The sequence below is a fragment of the Podarcis liolepis genome (genome assembly GCF_965112155.1).
Source record: "Podarcis liolepis genome assembly, chromosome: 6".
In the NCBI taxonomy this organism is placed as follows: domain Eukaryota; kingdom Metazoa; phylum Chordata; class Lepidosauria; order Squamata; family Lacertidae; genus Podarcis; species Podarcis liolepis.
This window is the reverse complement of record NC_139559.1, coordinates 15,788,262-15,802,784: the sequence shown is the minus strand read 5'-3', so window position 1 is coordinate 15,802,784 and position 14,523 is coordinate 15,788,262. Positions and strand designations below refer to the sequence as shown.

Below are 14,523 nucleotides of genomic sequence, written 5' to 3'. Positions count from 1 at the left end.
GCTACAACTGTTTTATAGACTGTTTAGATTTACTAGCAGAACGTTGGGAGCACAACAGATCGGTGCGCACTCCAAAGCGAAGGGTTTAATCTTTAATAATAGGAGTTTGTGTCTATTATTTGTTGGCTTTCTCAGCACAAGGGATTGGAGAAATATGATCTATGCTCAAGCAGGATAAAAGGGTTAGCGATCGGATGTTGCCAGGGGAAGATTAAAAGAAGGAGGCTTCTACCCAGAGGCCTGTACACCTAGTAAGGCACACTTAGAGCCAGGGCTGGCTCCAAATTTGAGGGGGTCCCTCCTCCATTGTCCTGTATAAGGGAGTTTTTAATGTCTGATGTCTTAAAGGGACCCCTGACCATTAGGTCCAGTCATGCCCAACTCTGGGGTTGCAGCGTTCATCTCGCTTTATTGGCCCAGGGAGCTGGCGTACAGCTTCCGGGTCATGTGGCCAGCATGACTAAGCCGCTTCTGGCGAACCAGAGCAGTGCATGGAAACGCCGTTTACCTTCCCGCTGGAGCGGTACCTATTTATCTACTTGCACTTTGATGTGCTTTCAAACTGCTAGGTTGGCAGGAGCAGGGACCGAGCAACAGGAGCTCACCTCGTCGCGGGGATTCGAACCACCAACCTTCTGATTGGCAAGCCCTAGGCTCTGCGGTTTAACCCAAAGCGCCACCCGCATCCTGTCTGATGTCTTACTGTGTTTTAATTTGTTGGAAACCGCCCAGGGTGGCCGGGATAAACTAGTCAGTGTGGTGTAGTGGTTAAGACTGGTAGACTCGTAATCTGGCGAACTGGGTTCGCTTCCCTGCTCCTCCACATGCAGCTGCTGGGTGACCTTGGGCTAGTCACACTTCTTTGAAGTCTCTCAGCCTCACTCACCTCACAGAGTGTTTGTTGTGGGAGAAGAAGGGAAAGGAGAATGTTAGCAGCTTTGAGACTACTTCGGGTAGTGATAAAGCGGGATATCAAATCCAAACTCTTCCAAACTCTTCTAGTCAGGTGGGTGGCATTTACCTAATAAATTATTAGTATTAGTATCTATTCATAACCCCTGGTGGCCTTACCTGACAGCAGCATCTATTCTTAAGGGCAATTTAAATGGCACCTAGTGCCCACCTGGGATAAAAATGTAAAGAGAGGTCCAGGAGTGGGATAGAAGCATAAATGTCTATTTTGGTTCTCACATTTCCTCATTCTTCCAATCTTAAATCCAGCTTGTCACATTTTGCAGCAAACTCTGATTTTTGATATATATTTTTTAAAAAAATAACCTTGTGAAAAATTTTGTGCAAGTTTCAGATAAGTACAAATTCTGATGGTAGACACAGTTTTAGTTCTTTTTGGAAAGTCTGAATGTGATAAATTTGGATTAAAAGGTGGACAGAGTCACACCTGCCGGGTCTCTTGCAGCTTCCAAAGGATCCTGGGTGCGAGAGCAGCTTTGCTCAGAAGAGGTAACTTGACATGCAGAAAAGACTCCTTGCACTAGTCTGCTCCTTAAATTCAGCGGGAAACTGAATTGAAGGTTGGATGGAAAGACAAGAAAATGAGAGAGACTAAAACTGACAGCTTCGTCCCTCTCTATGTGTAGGTCAAGGAGTACATGAAGGGCAGCTAAGAAAATGTAAGCGAAGCTGATGTACACGTCTCAGCAGGCTTTGACCTCCTTGCTGTTGCCATGATGTAACGCTGTGGCTACAAAGCTATACTGGGATATCCCTAGCCTAAGCCTTGCCTGGGCTACTCACTTGGCCATTTTCGGCAAGCCACTGCCTTCCTGGCCTCTGCCCCACATCCACAGTATGGAGCGAATCATACTCTCCTACTGTACAAACTTTGCCGGTCAGGATTGTGGAGAACACCACTCAAAACTATCACCATATATTAAGAATGAACTCATCCTGCAAGTGTGGGTCTTTAGGTTGTCAAAACGACACTGTTGCTGCAGAAGAAAGGGGTATCAGTAAGGTGGGGAACCCCGGAATTTAGAAAACTGCAAGACATGGTTGTTGGGTTTTTTTTTTGGGGGGGGGGGACAGGCTCCCGCTTGAAAGAAAAGTCCTCCTTGCTGAGGACTGAACAAGCTCAGGGGCAGCACAGAATTTAAGGTGGTATGGGCACACGGTGGTGAGCCGAGGGGATGCACAGTAATAATTTATAGTATGATGAACTCGTGAGCAGGATTTGAGTTTTGAGCAGCAGAAGTAATTAGATTGCAATACTGTTGTTATGATTTAATACTGTTGTTATGATTTAATAGATAGGGTGCAGCAGAGGGGTAGAAACAGCAACTCCATGGAAAAGGGGGTGGGAATTCAATAAAAAAAAAAAAAAGAGAGAGAGAGAGAGAGAGAGAGAGAGAGAGAGAAGACGAAATTGTGCTTTGATTGTATATGCTGAAAATGTTGAAACTCAGAATATAACTGTCTTATTACAAAAGAATTTCAGAAATAGACTGGAAAGAGGAGTTGCTGAATTCCAACTTATTACCAAACTTAAAACCATGGAGAGACCTGGTCTGAATAGAGACATTGGATTCTTATCTCAATAATAATAATAATAATAATAATAATAATAATAATAATAAAATTTTATATCCCACCCTCCCCAGCCAAAGGTAAAGTGGATAAAGGTATTTTTAGCCATCTCACCCCTTGCTTTTTCCAATTGCAGTCGTTAACAGTCGTCAACAGGTTTACCACACCTATCAGCCCCAACACCCTTCTGAGTAATACCCCTCCCCACCCTCTCACTATATATAAGGGTCTGGTGACTTCTGTTTCAGTGTATCTGAAGAAGGGTGCATGCACACGAAAGCTCATACCAATAACAAACTTAGTTGGTCTCTAAGGTGCTACTGGAAGGAATTTTTATTTTTTATTATTTTTAATAAGAATAATAAAACCTATTAATTTTATCGAGGGGTATGCCAAATTTTGTCCTCGCTCAGAGCCCCATATCAGGTGGGGGGGGCATAGGGGGCATAGGATTGTGTGGAAGAGCAGAGAACCGAAAACCAGGAGGGGAGAGCAACGGCGTACGCTGGTCCTAGAGCTAGGAGTGGCTGGAGGGATTCCTGAACAGGAGCCCTCCACAGTCACACTACAACACCTTGTTGCAGGCTCAGCTTGCTGTTGCATGCGACTTGAGGGATGGTTCCGAGGTAAGAGTGAACATGCATCTCATTTCTGTCAAGGAAAGCAGGATTTTTCTAAAACCACCAATTTCACTATGACATATTTCAATGCTACGGCTGTGTTGGCTTTATTAGAAAACAGCCGCAGGCGGAAATGTGATGGGTTGTTGTGTCTGACTGCTGCAGTTTTGACTAGCAGATGCAAGCAGGTGATGATGAACTGCAGCAGCTTGACAATTTGTTTATTATTCTCCATAGCAGACAAGCTTGGCTTTTAAAAAAGATAGGTTGGCTAGAAAATCATATCCTGGAGCTGGGCAGGGGGAGTTGGAGTGGGTACGGGGGCAACAGGTGTGATGACGGGGAGGCTGGACTTCATCAGGATCTTACGAGACAAAAACGACGCTTGTTAGGTTGATGACAGACGTAACATTTGTAGAGCACTGAGACTGCTTTGGCATTACTCAGACAGCAACTAATCCAAACACATTATTCAGAATAAGTCACTGAACAACAAAAAAGCACCTCTGTGTTTGTAGGAAACCTTGGCTGTGGGTGGCTCTCATTGGCTAGTACCTATGATGTTACCAACACAACTCCAATTTTTTTAGATCAGTTTTACAAAAAAACAACAACAGCACCACAACTTTCCCAACAACCTCCTTTTTCCTGTTAAAGAATGAACATATAAATCGATGGGTCTGCATAGATGGCAGTTTTAAAAAGGTGAACAGCCCAGCTGAAACAGGATGGGAGGGGTGAGCCGGATGCCTTACCTAGTGTTTGACTGGAATGTTCGTCTGTCAGGCTTTGTTATGAAATAGCTGAGCATGTTTACCCTAGAGAATGGGTGCTTAAGGGGAGACATGCTATCTGTCTTCAAAATATCTAAAGGGCTGTCAAGTAGAAGATGGAGCAGTCATTCCAATGGTAAGTGCTGTTCAGCGGCGAAACAGTGTGCCTCATGAGGTGGGAAGCTCTCCTTGGCTGGAGGTGCAGAGTCTGAACAGTAATCTGCCGGGGATGATGTATCCTTCTGTATTTTAGATTCTGCACTGAACTGGGTGAACTCCAAAGTGCTTTCCAGGTCTTCGAACTGTATGATTCTATGAGATTACAAAACCCAGAGGAAGCCGGTCTCACACTGTGGTTGATGAAACCACGGTGACTTCTTTTTCTTAACACTTCACTTCGCATGTTTTATTCTTTACAGTGAACACATGTGCAAAGAGTGGCCTATGAGTAGCCTGGCCTATGAACAATGACGCATGCACACATTCTGCGTGTGTAGGGTGTTGTTTGTGTCATAGCCTATCCTTCAATAAGCGTGGGCCCTGAATGCACAGACAAGCCCCACGCGTGTAGGACCTGTCTCTACATCTGGTGCCCCTGCAACCTACAAATCTGTGTCCAGCTGGGACAGCTCAGTCAGTAGATGATGAGGCTATTAATCTCAGGGTCATGGGTTCAAGCCTGACGTTGGGCAAAAGCAGTGCTTTTTCTGGGGGGTACGCATTTTGTGAATATTTGTACTTTTGTCCATTTACTGTATTTATTTTCCCCAATTCGAACTATAAAATGGTGCTTTTCTTGAGTCAAATTGAGAATACCCCTAAACATATTTTTTTATTTTTAGGAAAAAAAGCACTGGGCAAAAGATTCCTGCATTGCAGGGGGCTGGACTAGATAACGCTTGTGGTCCCTTCCAGCTCTTACCATTCTATACCATGGACACCCAAGCACACTTCTACAGATCACTGCTACATACAGGGATCAGGACAGGTGGCGAACTTGGGATCTACGAACAGCCACAAACTTTCCCACTCTGCCTGCCCATCAGCCAGCTATTCGGGGGGGGGGGGGGGAGAGAGAGAGAGAGAAGAACCAGGTAGCAGGAGCTGTCCTGTCCTCCTGCTCTGGGTCTGCTCCTGATCTGAACTGGGAGGCAGCAAGCTTCCAGAGAGGGCAAGATAGCCAGAACCACCACTGGCATCAGTGAGGGAGGAGGGCAAATCTATCAAGCCTCCTTCTGTGAGAAGTCTAACTGCCACCAAGGCAGCTGTCTAAGGGAAGGGTTGTGTGTCTTGTCCTCCTAGCCTGGGCATTGTCCCCTGCTCTGCTCCTGGATCACACATGGATGGGGGCCAGCTTTGTAGAAGGACAGCTCTTTATCAAGTGCAAGACAGGAAGAGCTCCTTCTGACACCACTAAGGAGCTTCTCTAGACAACTGGAATCTGAATAGGTAGAACTATATAACCGTGTTTCAAAGAACTGTCACTGGAAGAACTTGATTTGAGCTTGCTTTTTCCTCCTCCCTCCCAGTCCCTTTCCCCTCACATGTCATGTCTTTTTAGAATGTGACCATCAGTGTCCACTACTGTTTTTTTTATTATTATTATTATACGCCACTCTGAGGGTCTTTTTGGCTAAAGGGCTTGGGTATAAATGCCTTTAATTAGTTATTATGAAATCCCTCTCCCACAGAAGGGGTGATTGACACAACTGTACTTTCTGTAGCCTTGAACAACTTTGGAATCCTTTGCTCTGCCAGCCCCAAGTGCAAATTTACGCCTGAGCAAGGAGGACGAATGGTTCAGTTCACACTGTCAGAAGCAGAAGTCATTTCTGAGTGACAGGCATGCAAGACGTGCATTTTGATTTCCGACTGGGGGGAAAAACAACAAAAACAACAAAACTCAGGTCAAACAGACCTCCTTTGCCAATCTCATGAATATATATATATATATATATATATATATATATATATATATATATATCTTCTCCTGTTCCCCATTCCATAATCTAATGGAAATTTCTTAAGACCATAGGCAGAGAACTATACGTGTATGGAATGCATTCCTCTGCTTCATTTTGACAACCCCCAAAATAAATAAATCTGAAGACCAAGGCAGAAGTGGCTTGTCAGGTAGGTCAGAGCACCTTCACTAGTTCCACAACCTGAGGTTGAGAGGTGCCTGCACTTCCAGGTGGGGCAATGCAGAGAAAAGCTTCCTCCCAAAATCTCAAGATATGGGTCGGTTGATATAGGGCAAGGCAGTCCTTCAGCTATATGATAAATAAATGTTGGTAGGTTAGTGAGCCTCAGTCAAATCTAATATATATATATATTTAAATTCGTATTCATTGACATAATATACTAACTACTGTAAGAAGCAGAAGAAGCTGCTTTCATCAAATGGGAAAAGGAATGGAAGCACTGGGGAGACTTCCTGACTTTAGGCTAGGTAGATGTTCCTGAGCAGCTGTCCTTGAGAAGCAATGAAAAGCCCAATAGACATTGGAAATCAAGCAGGATGCTGGCTACGCAATGGCAGGCCGGCTAGATTTGACAACTAGCAACACTGTAAGAGCTTTGACAGAATAAGAACTTACATGGTGTGTCAATCATTCCCTGGGTGCCACTTCAGATTCATCTATTTGCAAGAGGGCATCTATCCCCAGTGGCACCCGAAATATAGCTATCAATGTCACCAAGTCAAGGGCAGCAAACATTGGATCTAGCAGCGGAGACGATGTTCTGGAGGCAATTTCAGACTTGCAACATGGAAGAAACATAGCTTTCAAGGTGGTGCTATCGTTTCCACAGGAGGAAGTTCTGTGTGGTGGATGCTAAGGGAAAGTGACTTTAGGCCAGGCGCTGTTTTCTCAGCCTAAGCTTCCTCACAGGGCTTCCTTTCCCCAAAATGTACAAAGAACTTTAACATCACAAAAACATTGTAAGACAGATCAACCAGCAATTCAAAGAAATTAAGAGGAATAAAACCATCCAACCAGGTCAAACACCATAATCTAAAATGCATGGGCAAATAAAATGTTTTTAACCAACCCCAAAACAGAAACAATTTCAATGTCAGGTGTACCTCTCTTAGGAGGGCACGCCACAGTCAGGGTGCCACCACAGAGAAGGCCCTGTCTTCTGCACATAGATGATACTTCTGCCAAAGATGGAACATGAAGAACAGCCTCCTTCAACAATCTTAACACACAGGCAGGTTGGTATGAGGAAAGGCATTCCTTTCAGCCCCAAGTTGTTTAGGGCTTTAATCAATGATAATCACCAGTACCTTGTTTTGAACACACTCTCTCTCTCTCTCTCTCTCTCTCTCTCTCTCTCTCTCTCTCTCTCTCCAGTAACTGTACATTTGAAACCAAACGAAAGTGCCTGGCTTTGGGTGTCTGCACCACGTCTAGTTAATTTGCCGAGGCAAACCTGACTCCAAAACATTCACTACAGCTCCCAGTCCTGAGGATAAAAAGAATGGCTGTGAGCGACACAGAGATACAGTACTGTAAGCTCCTTGTAAACGCGATCCCTGGGGTAAAGATACTAAAACTTTAGTGCCGTACATAGAGCAACAATTCAAAAGACAGGAAATGGCTGGGTGGTTAATCAAGAGCTTTTAAAACTGATTTTGCAACTCTTCATGAGCCAAGTAGGTGAAACTTGCAGGATGCTTCCCACATAGTGTTTGATTCTTTTTTAAAAAAATGCATTGGCACAGCAGGCATAACCAACACACCAAGCAAACTCCAGAAGGTGCTAGCCAAATTAGAGTCTCTGATGCTGTGGAATTATCCAAACAGCCTTTCTGTGGTTCACCACTAAGTTCCCAGAGCACTTATAGTCTTAGTCGTTTGTTTGTTTTTAACCCCTTCTGGCTGTCAGCAAGACCCCCTAAGGGTAGTTACCAATTGTGATAAACGTCATGGGAATAAAATGCAGCACGTGTTATATGATGGAACTGTGAGTTTCATAGAATCATAGAGCTGGAAGGGATCCCAACAGTCATCTCATCCAATCCCCCTGCAATGCAGGAATCTCAGCTAAAGCATTCATGACAGACAACCATCCAACCTCGGCTTAAAAACCTCCAAGGAAGAAAAGCCCACCACTTCCCGAGGGAGTCTGTTCCACTGTCTAATAACTCTTACAGCCAGAAAGGTCTTCCTGATGTTTAGTCAGAATCTTCTTTCTTGTAACTTGAAGCCGTGAGTTCGAGTCCTACCCTCCAGAGCAGGAGAAAGCAAGTTTATTTGTTATATGGATAGATTAAGGTTACCAGATTCTTTTCAACGAATCCAGGGACACTTTAAAAAAAAAGATTTAAAAAAGTTATTAAAAATATATATATTAAGAAGTAATATCTTCTCTTCTGTGGTCTCCTCTGTCGCACAGCCTACCTCTGGGCCCTGGCCTGCTCTCTTGGAGCGCTAGCCACCATGGAGTAGGCTTGGGTTGGACCTAGACTTGGCCACATGTCCTTGCCCTCCTGGTGCTCTCCTAGCTCTCCTCCTCAGCGTAGGCGGCAGCAGTGGCACAGCAAGGTCGGGGCTCCCCTCTTTTTTCTCCTTCCTCTTTCTCTCTCTTCCTTCTCCTTCTACTCTCCTCCTTCTCCCTGCGTCTTCTTCAGGGTTTTCCTGACCCTAGAGTGCCGCTGGACAGTCGGCCAGGTGGCCGGGTGCTCTGGCTCCCAGCTCAATTTGGGTCCTGGGTGTGTGTGTCAGCGGTTCCCCCAGTTGATGCACCGGGCATCCCCGATTCGCCCTTGGCAGTGGTGGTGGTGGCGGCAGCCTCAGCAGCCCAGAGCCAGCCTGGTAGCGCAGTTGGCTCTGGCTGGCTTCAGGAGCTGCTTGTTGCTATGGCACCCACCATTTTGCCTCGCTGGAAGTCCCCATATGATGTGTCTTGTGCCATTGAACCAATCACGCAACATTCATTCCCTACTAATAAATCTACAACACTTACAATGTAAATCCAGGGACATTAAATGAAATCGGGGGACATTCCGGGGATGGATTTTTGTCCGGGGACAGATTTGTAAATCCGGGGACTGTTCCCGGGAAACGGGGACATCTGGTAACCATAGGATAGAGAGAACACTTTCCCATAAGATGCATTAAAAATCCTTTGATATCCTGGAAGGAGTTCAAGACAGTGTACCAGCCCTTTTATCTTTACAACAGCCCTGAAAAGCAGGACTAACCCTGCATTAGCATAAAGCTGTAGAATTTAATAATCTGAAACGGAATCAGTGAGATAAGTCTGGCTGAATACAACCAGTTCTAGCAGCTGTGGCAAATGTTGAGCAGGGATCCATTCCTGGGATGTAATGATCTCAACTCTGCTTGTCTTATATCAGTGCTTACATTGCAAAATGAACTTATCTTTTGGACACCTTAAAAAGATAAAGGTAAAGGACCCCTGACAGTTAAGTCCAGTCGCAAATGACTCTGGGGTTGCGGCGCTCATCTCGCTTTACTGGCTGAGGGAGCCGGCTTTTGTCCACAGACAGTTTTCCTGGGTCATGTGGCCAGCATGAATAAGCCACTTCTGGCGAAACCAGAGCAGCGCATGGAAACGCCGTTTACCTTTCCACCGGAGCGGTACCTATTTATCTACTTGCACTTTGACGTGCTTTCGAACTGTTAGGTGGGCAGGAGTTGGGACCGAGCAATGGGAGTTCACCCCGTCATCACGGGGATTCAAACCGCTGACCTTCCGATCGGCAAGCCCTAGGCTCTGTGGTTTAGACCACAGCGCCACCCACATTCCCTTTGGACACCTTAGCTGTTGTAATTTTTTAGAGGGTTGTGAGAAACAATAATATGTCTAAAATGAGGAGTAGCGAGGTGTGGGGCTTGCAGATCTCTATTTCCCCTTGTCTTAGTTCAAGAACATCTTGCATTGTGGCCGCAGGTTGCCTGCAAATTTATGCTTTGCTTCTGTGTCTTAGAAGCTCTACATTTGCTGCACTTAACTGCTGGAGATGTCCCAAAGGGTGCACGTGTGATTTAACTTCTGCTGCAGTTGCACTTGTGTCTGTAAAGCAGAGGTAAAGATAACTCTACTACACCCCTGGGGCAACACATGGAGTGTATGTGGTCTTGACAGCTCTGGGTGGGAAAAAGGGCCTTGTGTGTGCACATGTCAAAGTGCAGAGAGTGGGGCTTCCAACATGAGCCCTTGCAACAACAAAAAGCTTGTTGGCAGAATGCGGGGAACGGAATGGAAAATCAAGAAAGCGCAAGGCCTCTCTGTGATTTGTTTTGGAGCGTTGCTGAAAAGGAGACCCTCTTGCCGCAGGCGATATCCAGTCACTTCTTGCAATCCTTCTTAAAATATGATATTATATATCTTATTTTACATGATGCAGCTGGGTTCGTGTGCGTGGGTTTATTTTTGCTTTGAAGGTGTGAGCAATGCATGGATTGGCCTGCAATTCCTACATTGCATATTCCAATCATCTTTACAGACGATGATGTGTAATGGTGATGATGATGATGATGATGATGATGATGATGATGATAATAATAATAATAATAATAATAATAATAATTTGGTTGTGAGAGATCTACAGCACAATCCTTTTCAAGTAAGTTCATAGAATCAGGGAATCAAAGAATTGTTTCCAGACTCTTGATCATCCTGGTTGCCCTTTTTTGCACACATACCAGCTTGTCACAATCCTTAAACTGTGGTGCTCAGAACTGGACACAGTATTCCAGATGTGGTCTGACCAAGGTAGAATAGCATGGCACTATTACTTCCCTCGAACTGGACCCTATACTTCTGTTGATGCAGCCTAGAAGAGCATTAGCCTTTTTTTTTTTTTGCTGCGGTTTCACACTGTTGACTCATGTAATAATAAAAGGGGAAGGGACAATGCTCAGCGGAAGAGCATCTGGCTTGAACTCAGGAAGTCCCAAGTTAAACATCCAATGTCTCCAGCCTGAAGTCTCCTGAGACCCTGGAGAATCATCTCCAGTCAGTGTTGCCCAGGGATGGGGAACTGTTTTGTTCTGTTGAGAGAGGGCTTCTTCCCTTAGAGGCAATTGAAGACCCAGAGTCGGAGCCCAGTGCGAAGTGCAGCCAGGCTATGCTTCTTCTCAGGGAGTACATTTGGAGAGTGAAAGCTTTCGCAAGCTTTCAGGGTAAGGACTGCGATTGTAAATTGCACTCCCCGCCTCCCTACGCACAATTGTGCAAATTTTATCTCCATTGCAGACTTAATTGTCTTCCCACTCATTCTTCTTTTTTTCCCATGGTGAAATTTTTTGGGGATGAACTTATCAGGTCACAGAAAAGCTCCCACAGGTTAGCATAATTTATAATTATATTTATTCTCAATGTGCTCCCGTCCCATGCTTTAGGCAAGCAGCGGGAGGAGGGGGATCTGTTCTAAAAAGACGAATAAGCAGATCCATAGTTCATCCACAGCAGCCTTATCCTAGGGTCAACTCTGGTTTGTGTTGGAACCACTTCCTGCTTCTGCTGTGCAACTGCATGGGGCTGATGTCTGGGGGCAGTTGGGAACACCGGAAACTGCCTTCTACCGAGTCAGATCACTGGGCCCATTGAACTCAATACTGCCTGCACTGACTTAGTAGCGGCTCTCTAATCTTTCAGGCAGGGGATGCTCCCAGCCTTACCTGCAAATGCTGGGGAGTGAACCCAGGACCTTCTGCATGCAGAACAGATGCTGTATCCTTGAGCCGCAACTCTTCCCCATGACAAGAGTTAGGAACCTAGGAAGCTGCCTTCTAGTGAGTTAGATCATTGATCCATCAAACTCAATCTTGTTCACCCTGACTGTCAGTGACTCTCCAGGGTTTTAGGATGGGGGAATTCCCAACCTTGGAGAACCTGGAACCTTTTGTTTACAAAGCATTGGATCTGCCACAGAGCCTTGGGTGTTCCTTAGCACCACAGCACAGAAGGGGGCTCATTGTCCATCTCTAGACCTCACCCCCTTTTCCATGCTACTGGGGGCACCTGACTGCACCCTCTTGCGCCTTCTCTGAATCCAGCGGCATCCGTTTCAGAGGACTCCGTTCATCCTCCGTGCCCCAACCCTGATGTGCATGCGTGTGCCCCGGGTGCCAAAAACCCATGCTATGCCACTGGGAAGAAGCTCTATGGAACTTAATGGGACTCACTTCTGAGTAACTGGCATAGCCTGGATAGCTCAGTTGGATAGATGGGAAATCTTGTGTGTTGTGTTTGACATGATTTTGCTCGGCTCATCTTCTCTTGACACGGTGTGTGTATTTCGGGGGAAGGGCCATAGCTCCGAGCCTTCGCATGTAGAAGTTTCAGTCCCGGGCATCTCCCAGTAGAGACAGCCCTATCTGAAACCCTGGAGAGCTGCTGCCACTTAGTGTGGGCGGTCCTGCATTAGATGGACTTGATATGAGGCAGCTTCCTAGATAGCTCCATTGGTTAGAGCATGGTGCTGAGAATGTCAAGGTTGCAGGTTTGATACGGGATAGATGCATTGCAGGGAGTTGGAATACATCTACCATTCTATACCTTTCAACACTTCTCTGATGAAAAATAGGGATGTCCCAAGGAAAAGCAGAACATTCCAGGATCAAATCAGAAACTGTAAATCTGTAAATCCAGGACTTTCCCTGGAAAATAGGGACTCTTGGAGGGTTTGCTATTCTGTGATTCTATGATTGCACCGTGGGTCTTCTGTATAACTCTCACATTCACCAGATGCACAAGAGCTGCCTTGACACCCACTTAGCCTTATGTATTCTGCTCAGATTTTTCCTCCTAGGCCTTTTAATTTATTTTTTTCAGTAGATCAGCTTCCAAATGTGCCAACACAGAGATGTGTTTATTTATACCCACAAAGGACAATTTTGTGGTTCTCTGAGTCCTTCTATGAATACCCAAACACAATAAATAGGAAGGAAAACAAAGTCAAAACTTCTGTTAATTATGTTGCACCTTAAAACGTATCTATATGTGACGGCTAATTTGAAATAAAGTGGTCCGCGAGGCTTTTGAAGTCGGGGGAAAGTGGTTTGGAGACGTGTGGCTGGCACAAAATGTAAAAGGAAATCTCATATACAAAGAACAGGAGCAGAGCTCACATCTGCCAAGCCCAGAGGCCCCCTGGCAGCTTCCGTGGGCTAGGAACTCCTTTCCACCTCCCCTTGCAAAATGCCTGAGGGGCTTTAATAGCTGCTGAAATGTCATAAAACAAACCTGTTTGCAAAATGTCAGAAAAAATGCAGTATGTCCAGAAAAACTGGATCTGTTTGGTACAATTATTCAAAGCGACAACTTTGCTCAAACAAACCATCTCAGAACCACTGTCTAAGGAGTCTAGGGAGGGAGGGAGGGAGGGAGGGAGGGAGGGAGAAGGAAGATGTTTCTAAAGTATTTAGTAATAAGTAGGGCTTTTGAGCAATCAGTCTTTTTGGAGAAATCATATCCCAGAAGGAAGCTTGCCCTGAAATTTCTAAACTCACAGTCAGTGTAATCGAATAGGTAGCTGAGATTCCTGCAATGCGGGTGATTGGACTGTCCCTTCCAATGCTATGATTCTATGGATTATGGGGGCGAGCTCCCCCAGTTGGGCTTGGAAGTGGGCTTAGGCCACAGGCACACAATACATTTAAACATCCATCCATAATTTTATTTGTATGCCGCCGTTCCATAGTTCAAACCATGGATCAAAGGATCAAAGGGGAAGGGAGGAAATAGCTAAAATCCTCTTTGGTGCTCAGTTGAAAATATTTTAATCAGGGTAACATTGTGCAAGTTATGTAGGTGGCCATAATTTATTTCTGAAAATATAATAGGCCTTGTGTGTTCTCTCTCTGTGTGTGCACCTGTCTGTATTTGCAAGCGTGCGTGTGCGAGGAGGACGCCCAGCTCTGACAAGACCTGGCTTTTCAACTCTTCCACTCGCCCCCATCCAACTTCCCTGTAGAGTGATGGCATTTTACAGCTTGAACTTCAAAGGTTAGTCATGCAACGGCACGCAGACCGATACATGCATATATGGCTCATTTATGTGTGGGATGCATGTACTTGCCTGGATAAATCTGGAATCTGTCCAGGGAAAGGGGGACGGGGGGGGGGGGAATAAAACCATACACAAAAACTCAAGTTGCATGTGCAATTGGAGCAAATTTGCATTTCTGCCTAGGCCAATATGGTTGACTTTAAAAGCAAAAACCATGCCTACTGAGCTTGCAAATATTCCCCTATGCCAGGGGTCAGAAATTTTTTTTAGCAGTGGGCCGGTCCACTGTCCCTCAGACCTTGTGGGGAGCTGGACTATACAGTGGTACCTCGGGTTAAGTACTTAATTCATTCCGGAGGTCTGTACTTAACCTGAAACTGTTCTTAACCTGAAGCACCACTTTAGCTAATGGGGCCTCCTGCTGCCGCCTCGCCGCCGGAGCACGATTTCTGTTCTTATCCTGAAGCAAAGTTCTTAACCTGAAGCACTATTTCTGGGCTAGCGGAGTCTGTAACCTGAAGCGTATGTAACCTGAAGCGTATGTAGCCCGAGGTACCACTGTATTTTGAAAAGGAAAAAAAAATGAACGAATTCC

At 45.4% G+C, this 14,523-nt stretch overlaps 1 long non-coding RNA gene across 1 annotated transcript in view; it reads left to right on the top strand.

The window, feature by feature from the left end:
• Positions 1-13,851, top strand: part of LOC310709160 — a 63,197-nt gene extending 49,346 nt beyond the window's left edge. The window contains exon 3 of the long non-coding RNA XR_014527371.1: positions 13,809-13,851. This is a non-coding gene — a long non-coding RNA (uncharacterized lncRNA). The remainder of the gene's footprint in view (positions 1-13,808) is intronic.
• The last annotated feature ends 672 nt before the right edge of the window (positions 13,852-14,523 follow it).